At 37.7% G+C, this 21,724-nt stretch overlaps 1 protein-coding gene across 1 annotated transcript in view; it reads left to right on the top strand.

The window, feature by feature from the left end:
* Positions 1-21,724, top strand: part of GMDS (GDP-mannose 4,6-dehydratase) — a 409,153-nt gene that overhangs the window by 224,566 nt on the left and 162,863 nt on the right. The gene's annotated exons all lie outside the window — the stretch shown is intronic.

Genomic DNA, 21,724 nt, shown 5'->3' with positions numbered 1-21,724 from the left:
GTGAAACAAGAAAGTCACAAACAGCTCTCAGCTGCTACAGACTTGACTCATTCACATGTTTGGAGGCTTTGGGTTGTTGCTTCTCTCCCCCGTTAAGAGCACATTTTACCTCACTGCTGTTTGGATGGCTGCAGTAATTAAATGCCTGTTCAAATTATGCCTCTACTGTGAAGAGTGCTTTCTCTGTTTAAACCTCAGGTTTCTGCTTAATCCAGTGTAGCTGACTGCAGATGAGGCAAGATAGCAGGCATTTGCCTAGGGTGGAGAAGATGAATATACCTAGTAATGTAGAGATATCTGTTTCATTTAATGTTTTCTGTCATTTTTTTAGCTTAAAAGGACTAGGTTGGTCCCTTCATGTCCTCTGTGCCCTGGCCAACAGTAGTACCAAGTGAATTCATGGGGAATTTAGCGTGGGATGGATTTCAGTGTCCTTTTGTGCTGTGCCTTGTGTGTTCCCTTTATAATTAAATCTCAGTAGTTCAATAGGTAGAGACATTTCTATGGTATTCAGTTAATTACTAATAAATAATATGCTCCAGTTCTGAACTATGTGTTCTACAACTGAATTTTTCTTATTTTTACAAGATTCAGATAATCAACAGTGACTGGTTGCTAGTCACATATTCCACCTTAAGACATATACATGTGTAGTTTTCACCTGTGTGCCTTTAACAAAATACTTAAAAGTTTGATCTATTATGCTATGAAAAATAAAATCTCTCTGAGGCTGAAGAATTAAATTAGAGATACTTTTCCATAGGAAAGCACAGCTTTGGCCATCCAAATGTATTCAAAAGTGAAAAACTTTGGAGACTTTTTAATGTGCTTTCTCTATTTACATCTGCCTTTACTGTACATACCTCATACTATTATGTGCTCTAGTGACAAACTCACTGGAACTCATTCTTTATTTAGGCTTTGTATTTCCACAGTCTTATTACTACCAGAGACAAAACAAACAAACAAAAAATAAACCAAAACCCCAAACAAAATAAATCCTCCCACTAACTCCATACAAGCTAATTGCATCGAACACAATTTAGAGAGCTAACAAGTCTCATTTTTGTTAAAATAAGCAAAATGTCTTTGCCATTCTATTTCAATGTGGAAACATAGTACAGTATAACTCTACAGTTCTGTTTTCTGTGAAAATATCTAGAGGTGCTTGACCAGAATAATATTTGAATAACCAGATTATTCCAGTTAAAATGCTTTTACCAAGACATTGGATTAACTTTGTTGTTTTTCTGCTTCGAGCAGAGTCCTGGATGTCCTTTAAACCAAACCTGTGATTCTGTGGACTAAAACCTTGATTTGAGGCTTGAATCTGCAGCACCTTTTGTTTTGTCTGGTTACTGATGTTCTGTGATGTTCTAAGCACATTGTGAAAGCCAAGAATGGGTCAGGACTTTTGTCATTATATAATTCCTTTCTGTTTGCTTTCCCTTCTCCTGATGCATTGTGGAAGTGATGGAAGGAAACTCTTCATTTCAGAAGTCAAGAACATTAAATAATTCTGCTGTTTGGATTTTAATTTGTGGTTTTGTGGCTTGCATTTAATGATTTTTATTCTCACATTTACCTTTATGGTTCCAAGAAGGACCACTGTGCTTGGCTGTGCACACTGCCTGCGAAATGTATACCGCTACAGTTTGGGGTGTATTTTCTTAAAGCTGAGAGTAGTTCTATTTTTTTTTTTCCTTTTTTTCTGAGAAAGGGGGCAAGATTACCAGTCAGAAATTTGTGCAATTGCACATAGGAGGCAGTTTGGGAATTTACAGTAATGCTTTAGCAAACTTGTTCTTTTTGAACGTGTGCACTCACATATTTTGTCCTCTTTCTGAGTTGTTGAACATGTCACCTAGGAAGTGCTAGACAAAGCAAGATGTATACAGCTTCTGTGAAAAGAACTTCATCAGTTTGTTAGGCATCAGCAGGTATATCCAAAAACAATTTTAAAAAACAGACTTGGAAGACCTTTGCTACGTGTGAGTTGTCCAGACCCTTTTCTGTGCTGCTGGCTGTGAGTGGGCCAAGGGCCCTTTGGCCGGAGGTTGTTCTTCACCCCCTGCATGTCTTGCCTCATTCCCCATTCAGGTGTAGAGAGCTTTCTGCCCCTACTAAAACAGAGCAAGGTCGAATCATGCAGTGAGTGAAAGCTTCAAAAAAGTTGCTACTGGCTGAACCCTCCTTCTTAAAAGAGACTGGAAATGTTAGCAGTGCAAAACAGAATCCAACACAGAGCATGCATTAAACAGACTAATAATTTCATTGAAGTATATTCTTTAAGTCTTGCATAAGACCTCTTGATTGAACCTTAAGAACATCATAAGCTGCTGTTCTGATTTGGAGCTACAAATAATAAAACCACCTGAAATATATTTTAATGATGTATTCTTCAGCGGTGGTTTTGTTTCAGCACGGCAAGCACGCTAGTTTGCCAGCTTTGTAGGTTTAGTGGAGCACCATAATATCCAAAATGATACAATTAAAATCTCCTACTATACAGATGCTTCTGTTTATAAACCTATGAACTTTATAAGAGGCAAAGTAAATTGTAAATTGTTAAGTAAATTGTATTTGATTACCTCAAGTAATTAAAATTATAGAATTAGCATAATTTATATGAATTCAGCAGATAGACATGATTCAGCTATTCCCATGGTCCTCTATGACTGTAAAGACGTTGCTTCCAACCTACACAGTGAGTTTGGAACCAGGAAAATATATCTTTTTCAAAAGAGCCATATGAGAGGTATGTTTAGAGCTTCCCTTAAAATGTAACAGGATGCTAGCAGAGTATCTCCATTCTCTTATGCGTTAAAAAAAAATAAAATTAGGTGAGATTCATTATGTTACATCTATTTATTAAACTGGACATTTTTAAAGGAAGAGTCTGTTTCAAACATTGTGAAAGTACTGCTTTGACAATGTATCCACTGAGGTCTCATTTTATGTATATTTTTGCATATGGAAAGCTTATTACAGAGTTCCTAATTTATATGTGCGTACATGTATATAATTTGTCTCTGTGTATATACATATGAAGAATATTTTCATCTGTAACTATATATATATATATTTGTATTTATATATATATATAAGTACAAATACATATTATCTATCTATATATATATGTACATATATATAAATAAAATATTTTGGGACACTTCAGCCTAATACATTTTATTACAGGTTCAGCAAGTCTAAATCATGCAAACATCATCACGTATGCCTTCAATTGAGTTTGCTGCAGAATAGCAATGTACCATAGCTGTCTCTGCAAATAGCCATAATTATGAGCCATACAAATAAATAGTGACCTGTCTCTAAGCTGTCTTTGGTAATTCTTCCAACTGACTGAGTGTTAGCATCTTTTACCAATGTATGTATTGTAATTTATAGCACAGCCTGAATGTGACATGGCTTAGGCTTTTTAAAAATGCATGTTTTAGTACCCTGAAGTAGTTCAATACAGTTAAATCTTTGTTCCTTGCAGAATGCAAGCGTGTGTAGCGAGTGTGTGTACAGTATATATTTATCTGGTCTGGAATAAGCATTAATCTTTAATTACTGAATAAACATATTAAACAGGTGTGGAATAACTGAACTTTCAACTGTGCAGTGTTTATCCACTAGCGCAGCGGATACCTTGGCTCTGCAGTTTGAAGGTTTCACCTTGACGTGCCCAGGGCTGAGTGAAGGAAAGAAAGGTTGGGAGGGTGGGCACACAAATGCCCCAAATCCCACATAAATCAGAAATTTCCAGTTATAAATTATGCACCATCATAACATCCCGCTAGCGCCATTGACGAGCCAGGGCTTGGAGCATGGGGTAGTTTATAGCGGAAAAATGGCTTTTCAATGGATAGCACACCCTCAGACTCCTTCTCCTCCTAGGCTATGTGTGCTGGGCTTGTGGTGTGAGGAGATATAAAGCAGCATTTTTCTAGCTGCCTGGTGAAACAATGAGGGCTCTGTTAGCAGGAGCCCAAACTTCTGTAGTCCCTGCCTCACAAGGTTGGAATGACTGCTTAAACCCAGGTTCAAAGCCCTTGGCCTCCAAGTGCTTTAATTTAGCACTATTTTTGCTGCACTAGCCTCTGTTTTTTCTGCTTAAACCATCTAAGGTCTCCTTGTTTTGCAGGGAACTAAGCAGCTCCTTTTTATAATTAGATTAAAGATAATCAAATGAAGACTTGGATATTTTTTAATGTCATTTAATCTTGTTCCTTTTTTTTAACTTCTGCAAAATAACTTTTTATCACCGTTGCCTACCTTCTTGTAAATTTACACCTCTTTTTTTTTTTTTTTCTTTTCTGCATTTTAAGCATTTCAAGCTTCTGGTTTACTAGTTTTAAAAAAAATATCGTTTGACAGGTATTTTTCAGCATTTTTATTTGATGCCATAAAATAAACCTTTACCAGGTGTTTTTAGGTATGATTCACAACACTTTCATTCATTCACTGTCAGTTTTCCCAAAGCTGACTGGTGAGAAAATAAAAGAGAATGCAAAAAAAGAAGCATGCAAAATGTGCAGAAAGGATACGAATGAAGTGGGAAAAAGCCACATATGTGGAGTAGCAGGGTAAGAAGCAGCACAGAACTGCACCTAAAACAGGGCTGTGCATTAATAAAAGTAACAAGTAAGTGCTAGTGTGATTTACTTCAAGTTTTAAAACATGAAAAAACAGTCCTAAATGTAGGCATTATTCAAATAATAATCACTCAAAAGTTTGTTAAAACCACAGCTTAGTATGAAAGCTGTGAAAAAGCATGTAACAGCTGATGTCAAGTTTCTGAAATAAAAATTGTTTCAAACTTAGCTTTCCCATTCCCCCATAATGTACAATCTATACAAACAGATTTGAAACAGGAGGGAAAAAAATCTGATCTTGTACCAAGGATCAAATCACATTTATGGCAAAACCCAGAGAAGTTGTACATGAACAACCGTATTTAAAATGGGGGAGAGAGGGTAAAAGATCATGTGAATTTACAGTGTATAAAATATCTCTGTGCTCTTTGTCCAGTCAAAAAGCAAGATGCTAGAAAAGTCAACAGGAGATCCACTACCTGGGTCTTGACAGGAATCTCTTTTACAGACATTACAGTGGAGGCCAAGGTGGAGATCAAATTTCCAATCTGTTAGGTTAGTGGGTATCCAAGGAATACTGGCTGATAAGTCTTTTTCTCATTTTTAAGATAGTGCTAAAATTCCCAAGGTTTGCCCTTCTTCTTTTTCCTTAGGAAGATCATCACCAGTTTTTGGTTCTGTTTCTTGACTTCCACTCTTTTGAGTGATTCTTGTATGATTATGATTATGTAAGGTGCCATTATATTTACTTGTTTTAGATTATATTTTTTCCTGGTCTTGTGTGTTGTAAGAAGATGGAAATTGTGGAGCATTTCAGGTCTGAAGGGACTCATAAGGATGACTGAGTCTAGCTCCCATGAGCTTTTAGAAGCATAGCCCTTCAGATCTGGGATGTACTAATGATATAAAAATAGGATACTAAAAGTTGAAGCCTCCATCATTCTGTGCTCACAAGAACAGGCCCTGCAACTTCAGTGGGACTGTGGGTGAATGTGCCTGATGGAGATTTGCAGGGCCAGATCTAGCAGGTCTCTATGATTTATTCTGAGTGCATCACAGAATATTGAGCTTATTGTTTGTAATACAAAACTGGATATGTTTTCCTTTCCTGCTCTGAAGCCATGTTAATTTTTTTCACACAAGGCACCTAGTACTAAGTTTCATAGGCATGAAATGTGCATAAAAATTTATGGATGCACATGTGTCTCTTGACCATGGTCATGATTTCTTAAGGCTCTCTGTAGCTGTTAAAAATAAATATAGCTGTTAAAGTAGAAATTTATATGGTTTCCAGCACAAGTAGGTACACCAAATCCATCTTTAATTTTATTTATAACTTAGAAAAAAATATTCTGAATGTGTCATAGTAATCAACACTTACTCATTCCTAAATTATTTTCAAATATTATTTTCAATATATTTTTGAATAAACATATCTTTAAAAAACAGAAATAAGGACAAAGATTGTTCTTTGTGGTGATATGATTTCATTTTACCTTTTTAGTTCCAGGTGGAACATATCTTTCTTACAAGATTTGGTTTTTACAAATTGATTTTTTTTAGTCATTATTAGTGTTTTAAAAGCTCTAAAAGGTTTGTTGTTTTTTTTCTTTTGAAGATTCATTAAAATGTTAGACTCCTCCAAATATGGCTTAATTCAGATGGTTTTTTTGACTAGCATATTGTAGCAAAAAAAAAAAAAAAGGAAGAGTCATGGCAACATTTGTTCTGTGCTTTCAGACCTAAATATAACTCCTTAAAAACAAAAAGGCCTGCAATGATGATTTGAAATATCTGATTGCAAAACCAGTTATCACAGTCTGCTCCTTTGAAATTTAGAAAAAGTAAATGTATTTTGACAAATTATTTCTTGAATAATGTGCCAAATGAAAGACATAAAGAGATGCTCAAGGTGTTTTCCCATCATAGAAGTAATTTGTGCAGTTCCTCTTGCCAAGGAGCCTGTTAGATTTTAATAGTGGATGTGTGTGCTTAAGACAGTGTATTTTATACTGATAAATGTACTACAAAAAAAGGGAGTGGAAAATGAGCTGTTATTAGAATTATATATTAAGAAAAAAATATTATTTACCTAAATTTCTCTGAGAGATACATGATTGAAATGGTTGGATGCTGGAAACAGAGGTGTACACTGGGAAGTGGAGTACAGTTTTTTTAGCCCATAAAACTGCTGTGTATATTTGCAGGTAAAAAATAACGGCAAATCAGATGGATCTTAACATATTCTAAAATTCCAGAAAACTTGTACAGCTGTGTCTTGAGTGAACAATAAAGTGAATGTTATCTTAAAAAATTGGTTAAGTATTCCAGATTTCTGAGATCACAAGCAATCTTCAGCCAGCTGGATCCTTCAGGTTATTCAATGATTCTAAGTAGAAATATAGATGACTAATGAAATAAATAGTTGTCTTCCTCTTAATTTTTCATTTATAGGGCCAACAGTTCTTACATTTCCTGAGGCACTCTGCATATATTATTGAGGTAGTATGTTAAAATGATCTCGCCTCATTTATCCTCCCCCGCAAAATAGTTGAGATGTAACTTTCCAAAAAAAACATCTGAAACATTTAATTTTACCTGTCACTTTTTTTTCATTTTCCCTGTTAAGAGTAAAACATTGGTACATTTTTAACAGCAGTTTTTCATGTGAAGGTTAGAATAAACAAAAGTATGATTTAACATTCAGAGACTAGAAAATGACTAATGGGCAACTCTAATTCATTTTCCAGGTCGTAGGTAGGCACAGTTGAAAGCTATAAAGGTAACAAAGGTTATCAAGACCTTAAGATAAGAAATAGAAATTGTGTAAGTTTAGTGTCTAAAATTGGAGTTTCCTCATTTTTCTTTCTACTATGTGAAGTAGTAATTCCTTCGATCTATGCTATTCTCATTCTCAAGTTAATCACACTACATTGAGATTTATCTATTCAAGGAATAGATATTTCTTTTATTTTATTGGTTTCATCTAGGTGCATTTTATTTTGTTATCCATCTAGATACTGTTCATGCATGCTTGCATTGTTTTGCAGAACTCTGAATATCTTCTCTGTCACCTTGATGAATTTTATTTCTTGCAGATGGTATTGGTTTAGATGTTTTGTACTAGTTTCTCTATCAAAGTCTTTTCTGCTCAAGAGCATTCAAATTGCAGGTAATGATCTATGACTTAATATTATTGTCTACAACAGCCACTGTGTTTTCTGCTGTAGGTAAATGCTACTCTATCAAGATTTGTCCAACTCAACTTTTCTGTTAGAAACATTCACGTTAGACATGAACCCTCAATAGATTAACTTTTCTAATGTTACACAAGCAGAAGTAGTGATTGAACTCTACTACCCACACAGTAAGTTACTTTTACTAAGTCCCAGGAGAAACTGGTGTAGGTATTCTAAATTAAAAGCTATTATAACTAACTGGAGAAAAATGCTCTTGGATCAAGTTTTTGGAATGGTTAATTCCTAAATAAATGCAACTGCACATATCATACTTCTTCTGTACAAATGTTAAAAAGTACCTAAGATAGAACATTTTTGTTGTTATTTGTTGTTACTAGATTCAAGCTGAACAAACTAGAGTTAGCATTTTCTGATTTCACAGATAATGCTGACAAAGCTTTAAGGAGTGTTATCTGTCTCTAAAGTCTACACTGAAATTGTTGGGTCTATCTCTTCCCACTACTTTTTGTTTATAGTTGTTATAAACAATAGAAGCCATTGTAGTAAGAATTTTTTTTCTAACATTAAAGTCATACCAATAATGTTACATTAGTTTGACCTTGTTTAATGAAAGGATCATCATTTCAGACATCAGATAGAACACTTGTCACTGGTTTGACTTATAGAGAAGGAGTATTCTGTAGGATTGCAACTCTTTCCTCTTGTCATCACTATCTTTCTCCTCATCAGTGAAGTCCTGATACAGCTCTACTGAAATCAGTTGGAAATTGTCCACAGGATACAGAAAATTTTCTGCTGCATCTTGTCTAGGATCAAATAGTTTTAATATTTGCAAATGTAATGACGCTTTTTATCCTTTGTAGAGAAATTCTACCTCTGGAAGAGGTAGGCAGAGGAAGATACTTTTACAAAATACTCTGTGCTGCACTCTGTTCATACGCCTGCAAGCCTATGGCAAAAGGAGCCTGTCCCATGTCTGGCTGAGCACAGGGAACACAACTTCTGCAAAACAGATCTCTTATGCTGGAGTCTTGGTACATTCCTGCCCTCTATACCTACTTGTCTATTTTGTGTAGGTTGGATTTCATGGTTACTTTTATTGCAGAGAAGGCAGGATCCATCCCCCCCAGAACTGCACAGGTCCTCGCAAAGGTCTCCCTTTGTTGTTCTGCCCCAGCTGTGACATGCAGGGGCAGCCTAACACTAGGGAGATAGGCAAGAGCACAGCATCTAACCAAAAACAGCCTAGGCTATTCATTACTGCCTATTACATTCAGTACCACCATAGTGAGACAATTTATTTGGTATGCATTGGAAAAAATTGAAAAAATGCCCATTACTTACTTAAGGACCTTGTAACTTTCTTCTGCACACTGCTTTTCACACTCTGCCTAAATAAGCTGGGGTATAGCCAGTGAAATCCCCAAAATATAACAAGTTGCAACATGCATGTGCTATTTACAACATGTAAGAAATTTCCATAAATTACTTTTTTTTATTAGCTACTGCTTAAGCACAGAGTTCTCACACATTCATATGCCTGCACAGTAGCCCTCAACAGGGATTTCACTGGCTTGGCAGTATTGCCCTTCTTGCTTAAATTTTTTCCAATGTCTTCTAATCCTAGTTTGATTTCTAATCATTGTGAAGTTCAGTTTCAAAAGACAGGATGTTTTTTATTTGAAGAAGAATTTGCATCATAAAATTAAATGAGTTATTTTTGGCTTTGCAAATTTTATAGACTGGGTTAATTGTTTGGCCAGTTGTTTATACTCCATATCGATCTCCTTCCTCCAGATCAATCTCCTTCCTCTACACATCACAGAGGTGATTTTCAATCTATGTATAATACAGAAATGGTATAATGTTAGAAGTAAAGCCAATAATATCCTTAGAGGGAACTGTAAGTCCTCAGATTTGTGTTTTGCCTGAGTCTAGGCTCCATAGGGTCCCACTTCACTGACCTCAGTGCCTGCTTGTGGATTCAGATTTTCTGTGATAGACATAGTGTGCTTATAGGATGGCTGAATATGTGCCTGTTCTCTTTTTTTTTTTCCTTGGTTTCTAATTTGACACAAACAGGATTTGTAAAATTTTTTGTGTTGTATATGAGTTTTGCTCTTAATTCATGAAAATGATGACTACAGTTTGGGATAGTTCTATCTTTCCTTCTAGGAGGAGCTTTAAATCTAGTTTAATGGACTGGCATATATGTTTTCAGCTCTAAAAATGTGAAATTATCCTATTAGAACTCCACCAGAGTCAAGGCTAGTCAGAGAGCAGCAATTTCATTTTAAGGGACGGGAGAGGAGCTTTGGGACTTGTGTTCATTCTGATACTGAACTCTTTCTCACACCCACTAGAAATTCCATCCTGAATGTTTTCACTGAAACAGATACATTTCCGTGAAATATTGCTCTTTAAAAGAAAAGGTATTCTAAAGAAAATAAGTTTTTTCTATCCATAGGCTTTTATTAAGCAATGACTCTAAGCAGAAAATGGTTTCTGGACCATAGGAATACATTTTTGTATGACTACAGCACTGGAAATTGCAAGAGTAGGAACAAGAAAAGTAGGAAATCAGCATTTCCAGTGATGCTGATTCAGTTTTAATGCAGAACAAAAGAAAATGGTCAGTATTCCCAAAAGCCTCTCTCTGTAATACCTGAGGTCTGTGGTCTGTTTGTTGCTATGTAGGCTTTGTTAACCCTATAAATAATTAAATAACAAACTAAATAAATAAATACTAAATACTTCACAGAGCCAATCATGGAATAGTTACAATGTAAAGAACCAACACACTGAACTTCGAGGTTAGGAGCAGCCCTGAGCTAAACTGTTAATGCTGATGCAAATGTTGCCCTCCTTATTTACCTGTAAACTGCTTATCAAGTCAGTGCACATCTGAGAAGTACCTTCTTTGTGCTAGTGGCCTTTGGCTAATCTGATTGAAAGCCTGATCCTACCTCAAGGCCAGGCACTGAACATTATGGTAGCTGCTACGACCACTTGTTTTCAAATAGGCAAACTTGGAATAGTTGCATTTACTTCATCATTCCTTCTTCTATGTCATTCCACAGCAGTGATCACTTAGTGACAAGATGCCTTGTTGTGACTTAATGTTGCCCTCTCCTTCACGTCTCTGACAACAGCATGCTGAGAATTTGGTCACCAACAGGACTGGGCAGATGATTGGTCTTGTACAAGAAACACACACAATTGCTTTTTAACAAATATGTGTATATTATGGGAAGATTTTTAAAGACTTCTGATAAAATTAAGTTCAAGCACTAATAGTATATTTAAACTTGAACTTTTAAAAAAACTGCTGGTTTTAATCAGGGCTCTTCTTGAATAAGTAAGCTATTTCTTTACAATGAAAAATGGGTCTACTGTAATGTAACAAAATTAATTTTCTTCTGTGCTTTAATGAAGTACAGAAGTGGACCAATGATTTTTAAAAGCATTTCTTTTGAACCTAGCCAGAAGGTGATTGCCTATATTTATCTAGGTGTCTTGGGAGCTTTGGAAATGCATGAATTTTGTGAAAAAAAGAAGAAAAAAGCAACAATAATTATATTTTTTGAGTCATCAAAAGTTATACAGTTTTTCAAACCATACTGAGGAAAGCATTTTCCCCTGGCTACAGTGTTGATAGCAGTTATCTTTCTAATTTGCATTCAATCTGCTGTTTTACTGAGCCTGTTTTTCTTAAAGACATTTCAGCCTGACAGAATTTTTCCTTATTGCTCTGACCACATGGATTTATTTTTTTTTTATTATCCAGCCTGAGATCCATTTTTAAGTAATTATTTCATTGATGGCCATTTATCCTAGCTGAGGCTTCAAGATAAGCCATTTTCTGCCAGTATAAGCCCAAAATAGCCTTAAAGGGTTTGTGGTGCTAAGTTTGGTGACGCAGTATCGATATCCACTTGGTGATTTCCTAGGTGAGGTCTGGTCTGGATGTCAGAATGGATCATGTGAAACTATGTCGGTCAATTAATCACTGCCAATGAGCCATGGCCTGCCAAAGCTCCTTCTCATAACGGCCTCCTTGTTAACTTCACAACACCCAAATCCACAAGCCAGACCTCCTCCTTTAAGACCTCCAATGCAGGCTACAGAAGCATTTGCAGGAAAATACATTTAGGCAAGAAAAAAATGTTGCAGGCTTATAGGGTTGATCTATCAAAAAAATAAATAAAAAACCAAGAAAAATGTGGGAATTAGCTAGATAACTAGTTTTGTGGAATTGTTTGTGCTGGATGAAAGCACAAACTAGGGAAAGACTTCCAATGTGAATATAAAATCCGATCAGCATTCAGCAGTACATTTCGCAATGTAATTGCTAATTTAGAGTTAGTAGAAATCTCCCCTTTATGTCTCATAGTGATGACTGCTCAAAGGGAAAAAGTGTCATTCAGATTTATTACTTCTCCTACCTTATCTGTTCCTTCATCCTGACTTTACCAGATGCAAAAACCTGGGGTGGAAAAGGTAGGGAAAGCCAGAACTGAATAGTAGCCTGACAAACTACTGAAATAAATTAAATTCCTTTGACAAGTAAGTCATTGTTGTGGGGGATGGGGGCGAAGGGTGTGAGGGGGGAAGGGAGAGCATCTTTTACTTCACTGGCCCATTTACGAAGTTTGGTCACTGGTATGAAGCTGTACAGCTGCACACAATATAAAGTAAGTTTTGCAGCATATTTGGTGAGTTTATAACTTCCCCAGGGCATTTTAACATTAAAAATAGTGATTGTTAACCTGGTCCATCTGAACTTAAATATGAGCTTGCTTTGCAAGAAATGAGGGGTAACATCTCAAGTACATTTCTTTGTTTTTTATTATTGCTTAAGGGCTTACATTGCTTTATAACTGCGTTTTGTCTGGCTTTGCATTTTGTACTCAACAGAGATATTCAAATCCATGGTCTCAGTAAGGATGGCAATCCCAGTACTGGCTTAGAAATACGTTCTTTTATAGTTATGCACAGATATTAAAAAATAAACAGTATATGATAAAGTAGCAGTTGCATATGACTTGGACATTAGCAGCAAGTCCATTACATGTGTGTTCTCTGTCCGCTGACTAAGGGTTTTTTTACTACCAGCAAAAACTCTTTTCAGATCATTAGTGTCTCAGACTGACAGCCAAAATAACACTGACAAATATTGAAAGGCACATGAGTAATCGTGCTGAAAAGAATTATTATTGCATTATAGAGTGAAGGACATTACAGGATATTAAAATGAAGTTCCATCTATAAACATGTATTTCTGCATGTTTATCAGACTGTTTTTTAAAGCAAAATTCTGTTTTCAGGTGAATATGCTACGGGAAACACCCAAATTTTCAAAGCTATGAGTCTGAATAAAAAAATGAGGAGATTTAAAAGAATAAGGGTCTTCTTGTTGTTTCATAAGTCTTTAGGACTCATAGTGTCAGGCATTTTTATGCAAATGCAAAACCTCAATGATTATGTATTAATATTTGAAAACAAATTCTTGTGTACTTGCTCCTGGAATTAGGTATTGGATGAAAACATAAGGGCCCCAATATTGCAATTATTGCTAGAATTGGTGGTGTTGTGGAAATGCAGAAACAAGCCCAACTCTTATGTCACATGTGCTTCTGTGTAGCACTGGCAGAAAAAGTCCTTGTCCATCAGTGCTGCTCTCCCAAGACAATTCCCATCCATACTGAACAGTCATGGCACACTGTAAAGGTGAGTCCTGGTGCTCATTGCCGCCTCTCATAGTGCAGTCACTGCTCCAGGTTTTGTTTTCACATTCTACTATTTTGTTATGTCAAGGAAAAAATTATTTTTAAATATACGTATGTGAACCGTAAATGAATTTTCTCCCCCTTCTTCACAAGATTCCTTTGCCTCTCTGTTAAATGAAAATGAAATCACTCTGGGCTGGCTTGCAGATGGGTTTGAGGGCCATTTAAACCGGCAAAGCTGTTTACAAGCCCTGCTTCTGATGCTCTCACACAGCAGCCTGCCATGTCCCTGCTTCTCATGGTAAGCAATGCTAAGAGGATCTTCATTCTTCAGACCACAGCAGCTCCTTGAGAAGCTCTTCTCTCTTTTCTGGATTAGTGTGGCTTCCATACACAGGCACTGAAGGTGGAATTCACATCTCTGTGTAAAGCCCAGTGAAACTAGTTCTGCCCAAGGCACTGGTGCCAGGCCAAGAGGGAGCAAAACACCCCCTTGGAAGCGTTCCTCAGGGCACACCCCAGGTGTTTCCACCACCCCATGGATCCTGCAACACCCTCTGGTGAAAAGTTCCTTGCCAGCTTGTCCCAAATTATTCACAAATTCCCTGGCTGGCTTTCTGCTACTACTGCAGCTGTCTTCAAGGGAATCTTCTCACCTCTCTCCCCGGTGGGGCACTCATGCATGTTTTCTCAGCTTCTCACCTACTTCATAGTGCAGAAGGGGAGGGTGCCTTGTTAGACCCTGTGGCCTCACCTTCCATGGAGACCGAGCATGTAATTCTAACTGCTGAGCACTTAAGTGGTGCAATAGTAGCAGAGTTAACCCATCCACACCCTGTTTTGCAACTTGGTTGCAGTCCATCCTCAGGTTATCAAAACCCAGTAATAGGGTGAACACCTGCTGCATGAAAATCCTAGTCCCCTATAAAGGCCTTAGCAATTATGAATTTTAGAGGGTATATATGTATACACACACATTATAGCATGTAATTTATGTTTGCAATTCAGAACTGATTTGTATGAAAAGCATGCAATTTGTCAAAGTAACAATCCTTGGCTTTGTTTTAAACTGGCTGTTAAACCACAGATCTGAGGATTGAGATGTCATTCCTCAAAAGCTGCCTGCTTAAAAAGAATATCTATTCTGTGTTCTATCCCATGTGAATAGTAAGAAAAGAAAAAACATATATGTGCATCCTGACTCTGTTCCAACGGGGAAATATAGTCCTAGTTAAAGTAGGAGCAAGTTTTGAATAGAATGTTTAGCTTATAGGTTCTTTTCAGAGAAAACCCTTCTAATGTTGGAAACAGGACAAATACTAATTCAACCAAAAAATGAAGTAAAATTGCAGGTCTGTGGTAAGAATTATCAACTACCTAATTCCATTTGGTATAAACCAATGGCTTAATGATTTAGCCATTTCTAATTGTTCTAATTGTATGGAATACACGAACAATTTGAACTTCACTATGGTTTGGTTTTTATCTTTGCTTCCCTAATATCTAGTAGCTGAGATGAGCACTGCCAAAGCCATGTATTTTTTGTAGAATCCAAGAAAACCAGCTGGAAGACACCTCAAGGATCATCTGTTGCAAATTTCCTTGTTAAAAGCAAGGTCTAGATGTCCCAGCACCGTGTCCAGCCAAATCTTGAAAGTGGGGAATTCCTTGGGGAATCCATCACTTCCCTGGGGAGATTATTCCAATGGCTGATTGTTCTCACTGTGGAAATTTTACCTCTTGTGCCCAATCAGAATCTCCCCAAGAGTAACTTTTGCTCATTACCTTTTGCCTTTTCCATGTGACTCCCTGTAAAAAAAAAAGGGGGGGGGGAGGGTGTCTTCATCCTCTTTGTAAACATTCTTTCAATACCAAGACGTTGTAATCAGGTCACCCCTAATTATTTATTTCTCAAGGCTGAACAAATCCATTTCTCTCTCAGCCTTCCCTCACAAGTCAGACTACCCAGGCCTTCGATCATCTTCATGGCCCTTCTCTGGACTCTCTCCAGCCTGTCCACACCTTTTTTGCATTGTTGGGATCAAAATTGAACACAATATTCCAGGTGTGGCCTGACACACGTGAAGTCTGATAGTGGCTTCTTTATCCAGTCTTTGAATGAACTCATAAGAAGCTTTCTGGCCAAAAAGGTGGACAAAGTCAGATGCTGAGTCTTTGTGCATCATGTATTCAAGAGATACTAATTTCTGTAAATCTACTTAACACATTCAATCTGAAATAATTCCATGTATTAAATGAGGCAGCAGCATTTTCTATGGGCTTGGTGAACACTATATATAAAATTGTGTACATCCACTCAGAATGTCTCTGGGAAGCTCATTTCCCTCAGTTGCTGCTTTCAGCATGTCACACATGTCTTTGTTTGCTCCTTTCTTCTATTGCATCAGACCAGTGTTAGTTGTCTCCACTTCAAGGGCCTTTCATGACTTATATTCACCTTGTCATCTCTCCACTGTTGACTGGCTTATTCTTGCCTGCAGCCAACTTCTGACACCCATGTTCATCACCCACTTGTTAATTTTCATCTCTCTCTTTCTTCTTATGCTACTGGTCAAGTTTGGGAGGTGCCTGCTGTAAACAGTCTCAAAGCTATTTCATCATTTCAAATCTCAGTCTGTGATGCCAACAGGAGTCTTCACAGCTGATGTACTGCAAGCATTGCCTGTCATGACAGTCAAGCTTGTTTTCTTGTATCCTCTGTGAAGAAAATTCCATCTGTATTGTTTCCATCTCTGAGTCCTATTGCTTTAAGTGTGTACTACTGCTGTGTGAGCTATAATGGCAAACATTGTAGCCTACCGAGGCCAGGTCATGCCACAGTAAAGCAACTGAGTAATTCTGTGGTTGCATCAGTCTCAGTCTCAAGATGTGCTGCACTGAATACTCCTACCAGCCAGGTGCTCTGCTGGCAAATGGGCCTGTTGCCTCATTGTCCATTGCCTCATGCCACTTCCAAAATTTCCTTGTGAAACTGTCTGGGTGCCAGCGCTGCCTGAAGGGCTCTCAGAGTTCAAAAGGCTGAAATATATATCCCTAACTGGATAGAGCAGATAGGAAAGGCACATACCCATGTGGGAAACTGCTACCTGTGTAAGCAATGATTTGTGGGAGAACAAGGATAAAGACTTGCACAGGGTTCACAGTACCCAGCCTAATTTGGCAAGGTGCCTCTGTCCATCTATTTTCCCTCCCTGGTTGATGGAAAGACAGAGATCATTATTCACAAAGTAATTTAAAAACACTAAATCAGGCACTTGATATGATTCACTTAGTTGACAGTAGAGGAAAATGAGAGAGATCAAGCTGAGGTGTTTAAAGTTGGGATGACAAATAACCTTTCCTTTTCTACTACTGTAGAGGCATGAACAGCTTTGTTATATTACTTGAGTATATTACTGAGTGTGGTATTTCCATGTCAAGGGCCTATGTTAGCAAATGGGAAGACCATGATAGCTCTAGCACTTTGTCTGCCACCTTGCAGCACCTTAGAGGGAATGATCAGACAGCCTAGAGAGAAGGGTGAAAGGAGAATGAGAAAGATATGTTCATGAACCAAAGATCCCCAGCCTGGATTTGTCCATTATCTGGGTCAGGATGGTGAAGTCCCAATCTCACCACTGTATTTCAGAGTGGAGTTAGAGGATCATTTAAGTTGTAAAGGAGCTCGAGAGGCCTTAAACAAACCAGGGATCCAACCAGTCCTTAATCTAATCCAGCTCAGGGCAGGGCCCACCTGACTTAACTCCAGTCACTGAGGACTTTATTTAGATGGGTCTTAAAAGCCTCAAGTACAGAGATTGTGAAATCTCTCTGTTTAACCTGTTCTACTGCTTGTATCACCTCATCACTAAATTTTTTCCCTGCTCCAGCTGACCATCTTGGCAGTCCTTCATTGGACTCACTCCAGTTTTTCAACATTTTTCTTGTCTATTGGGCCCAAAACTGGACATAGCATTCCAGATGCAATATAACAAGTGCTAAGTAAAGGGGAATTATCGCTTCCTTTCATCTACTGGCTATAGGACTTTTGATATGGCCCTGGATGCTGTTAGCCTCCAGCACTGGCAGAGCACAGAGCTGGCTCATGTTCAGCCTACTGGCCACAAGGATGTGGGGTCTGTTTCAGCAGGGCTTCTACCTAGCTGTGCTGTATTTCAACAGTCAATTCATCTGTTCCATTTGCATCTGACCTGCTTGAATTTTACAAGGTTCCTCTTGGCCTGCTCCTCCTGCTTGTCAAGATACCTCTGAATGGCAAGAAAATGATCAACTGTTTCCTCCAGGTTGGTGTCATCTCCGAATTTTCTGAGAGAGCACCCCATCTCTTCCTCTAGGTCATGATAAAGATAACTAATCCAGGATTTCAGTGTCAAGAATTTCATGTAGTGTTGGCTCATCTCCATAGCCCTGTTTTCAAATTTTGATAAGTTTCATAAATGTTGCATTTTAAAAAACCAGATCATGGGAGGCAAAAAAGCAGACGTGTATAGTATGAACTCTTTGATCATTGAGTATCTGAATGTTAAAAGAGAGCAAAGAGAATTCCACTTGAAGCTAAGAGCATCCTGCAAGCATAAATGTGGTCTCTGTGTAGCTATGCACAACACACACACACACACACACATATATAGATATATATATATATATATATACCCCCCCTCCCAATGCATGCACATGAAAGATGGCAGGAACCCTCTGCAACAGGTTTCTGAGTGGAGTGAGTTTTTCAGAAGACTTGCTGGCCTCTGGAACAGGGTTTCTATCGTGAAAATGCTGACATAACCTTTAACTGTAGAGCCACAACCAGCTTTGTTATATTACTTTTTCCTAGTTTATGTCCTTGCCCTGGAAACAGTGGTGGCATTGTCTGTTGCTAATTGGGTTAAGGGGTCGGGGAGAGTTGGCACTGATATCAGAAGGGAAAAATAATTTAAAATTAAAAATTCCCCTTATGTGAGTCATACAAACTTGGGGGAATTTTAAATGAATGGCTTTAGTTTTAGATCCATGTATATGATACCCTTTTATTTTTTTTTCACATTGCAGATATATCAGATGAAGTAAATACTCTTTATCAATCTAATATATTTTGGTTATTTTAAGCCCCCTTTAATTTATAAATCTGGTTGGTGGATCTAATCACCTTCTTTTACATGCTGTTTTTTCTCTGTGCTTTATGTAAAGAGAAACCAAAGCCTCACAAAACGTTTCCAGCTCTCATGATTTTAATGTAGGTCTTGCAATATCTAGTGTTTTCTTTAAGCCTCAGCTCCTGAAGCCCAAAGATTATTTCAAGATCTCACTCAGCTTTTCATTTTGCAGCTCTTGAGTTTCCAGGAAAATACTGAAAGTCTGAATGCTAAAAGATCAAAAGTAACAATTAAACAAAAAAAAAAATCTAGAAATGACAGTTCTGAATGTTATTGTGACTTTTACAGAGGCCTTTTAAAAGCTTGTAATGGCAATTCTTTGACTATAATCAATTTGGATAGATCTGCTTGGAATGCAAATTGCCACCAGGACTCCCATTATAAATGCTATCTCTTAGAGGTGTGCAAAACAAAGTCCTAGGGCTAGTTGTTTCTGACTTTCACAGATACGAATCCTCCTTTGGGAATTATCTTTTCTAGAGTGTCCCAGCCTAAAATCCCAGAGCTAGGTTGTATTCTTTAAAGCATTATGAAGAGCCCTTGGTCTTCTGCTGCAGATAAAGTATCATAATGGCTGACACCATACTGGCCTTGCAATCGGTTCTGCAAATGGATACCAAATCTGAAAGATACATAACACTCCCGCGCTAAAGACTTCTGTAGAACTGCCTGTTACTTTTGTTTTCTTTCCAGAGGTGCTAATTTCCAGAGATAAAGAACTGACTGCTCCCAGTGAGAAATGCAAAGGACCTTGCAAAAGCTATTAAGTGTGGGAAATTAACAAACATGGGAAGCAAATGGCTAAATATATGAGTTTCACTCAATTAACTTTTTAACAAATAAAACCTTTAGTAGCTCCCCACTATTCCAGCTGTTCTGAGTTTGGTGTCAAGCTAATGTTACTTAGCCCAGGGAAGGGCTGTTTTACCCTGGAGAAGGTAGGAGGAACTCTTAAGTTTTGCAGCAGTTATCTTTTTTGTAACAGATTAGCCTTTCCTTCTCTTTCAGCAAGAGAACATTATTGACCACACCGTGTAGAAAGTGAAAGAGAAGGCAGGTGTCTAACAGAGGGACTTTACCTTGCTGTGAAATCTGCTCAAAGCTGCCCTCTGTGCCATTCAGTACAGAAACAAGAGCAGGCAAACATGTGGGGTAATCTATAAATACAGCCCTTTATGCACCATGTTCTCCCTCCGTGAAGCAGGGGTGGGTTGAGGTCTTCTCTTTGTCAAGTCCTGTCTGACTTCAGAGACTGCCCAAGCACAGAGCAAGAGCTGCAGAGTCTTGTGGTACATTTCATCTTAGATCCCTTGCCAGCGTACCCAGAGAAGAGTGGGTTGTGTCTTTGGGGTGGGAGGACAGGTGGTTAAAAGTAGTCTTGAGTGTGTGACCTTGCCCAGTTTCCGAGGACTGAAGGAAGTCCCCACTAAGCAAAGGTTTATGCCTTCCATGTGCTTCACAGTCCCTACACTTTCTGTCTGTACAGTACAGTTTTAATGTGTTCTGAAATCTTGTGTAATCTGATCGCTGAATTAAATTATATTCTTAAGGATATCAATAGCCAGCTACTGGAAGGTTTGCCATCATAAAAAGGCTACTTTTTGTTCTTGCTTAGTAAACACATTAATCATAGTTCAGCAGGGGAGAAAAAAACCCCAGCCTTTTACAGTAAAACCATCTGCCCTTTGTTTCTTTTGTTCAAAGAAAAAGGCATAAAATTGAAGATCTTTTAAAATTTTCCATGATAACTGCTTCTCTGATTTCTTTTTCAGCTTTCTTTAATTTGTACGAAGGAGACTTTGATTGATTGAAACCCCTTAGTAAACCTCCAAGTCCTTAGCCACTTACTGCTTGCTTGATATAGCATTTGCTGTTGTTTATAGTCTGCTATCCATAGGATTGGTTTTCGGTGTAATAAAGTACTAAAAATCTCATAGAGTTGTATCAACTTGGGTGTTCTGCGGTTAGCATGGTGGTTGTTATGCCTAATTCCCACAGCAGAGAGGGGGAGTTAGGGGGAGCATCATAAAGAACAAAAGTTAGTGGATTGCCAGCTGAGTAAAGCCCTCACTGTGAACAGGTTTGGGTAATAGCAATATTTCTAAAGGGGAGGGTAATGACACTTAAGTGAGGTTGGTCTTAGTAAGCAGTTGCAGGTCTGGATCCAATAATGTATCATTTACTGCGTCTGGAATAGATCGCTTGAATAAATTAAGTGAACTCTTACCCTGCTGTGAGCTTTCTTGCTGTGTGCTCTGTGCTTATTAGCCTCCTAGACCCTAGTTTGACCCTGTTCCTTTCTTAAATTAATGCATCTCCAATTCCCTAATCTAGCCCTTTCTTTTTTTTTTTAATCTCATGTTTCTTTGTTTCCACCCAACTTGAGGAAATAGCTGAGGAGTTTTCAACTGTTTACCCAGAGGCAAAATTAACAGGTGCATTTGGGGTTATTGTGAGGCTCATCAGATGCACAGAGGGCTTGGCTCATCTCCAACTCTGACAAACAGAACAGTATTGTAAATTAATTGAAAACCGACCAAGATGAAAGTATCAATTAACAAATAGGTATAGTTTTTAATTTTTAAAAATTCATTTTTATAGAGACAGGGGGACATTCTTAAAAGGGCATTTCAGCATGTCAGGAACTTATTAACTATGCTAAAGACAGAAAACATTATGATCCAGATTTGGTGAGGGGATAGTACCATAAAAGAAAAAGCATAACTTTTTAGTGAGTCATAGCATTTTGAGCCATTATTAGTTGATAATATAACACAAAGAGAGGACTTTTCCACTTGAGATTGGTTTCTCCTTTGTTTAAAATGGAAAATGCTTTTAATGAAGAAATATCCTTGCACTGTACATACTGATTTTTGACAGAAATTCTTCATTCATGGTACAATCAAGAATGCATGAAAGCGCATTTTCTGTCATTTCCATGATTTAGTTTGGAAGGATTTTGCAAGCATGGAGCAGAGGGTGTAAAGGTTAAGAAGAAATGCATTATGTGTTATGTCTTCATC

This window comes from Molothrus aeneus, chromosome 1, assembly GCF_037042795.1.
Source record: "Molothrus aeneus isolate 106 chromosome 1, BPBGC_Maene_1.0, whole genome shotgun sequence".
In the NCBI taxonomy this organism is placed as follows: Eukaryota; Metazoa; Chordata; class Aves; order Passeriformes; family Icteridae; genus Molothrus; species Molothrus aeneus.
The sequence above is the reverse complement of the archived record's forward strand: the minus strand, read 5'-3'. Positions and strand labels throughout refer to the sequence as shown.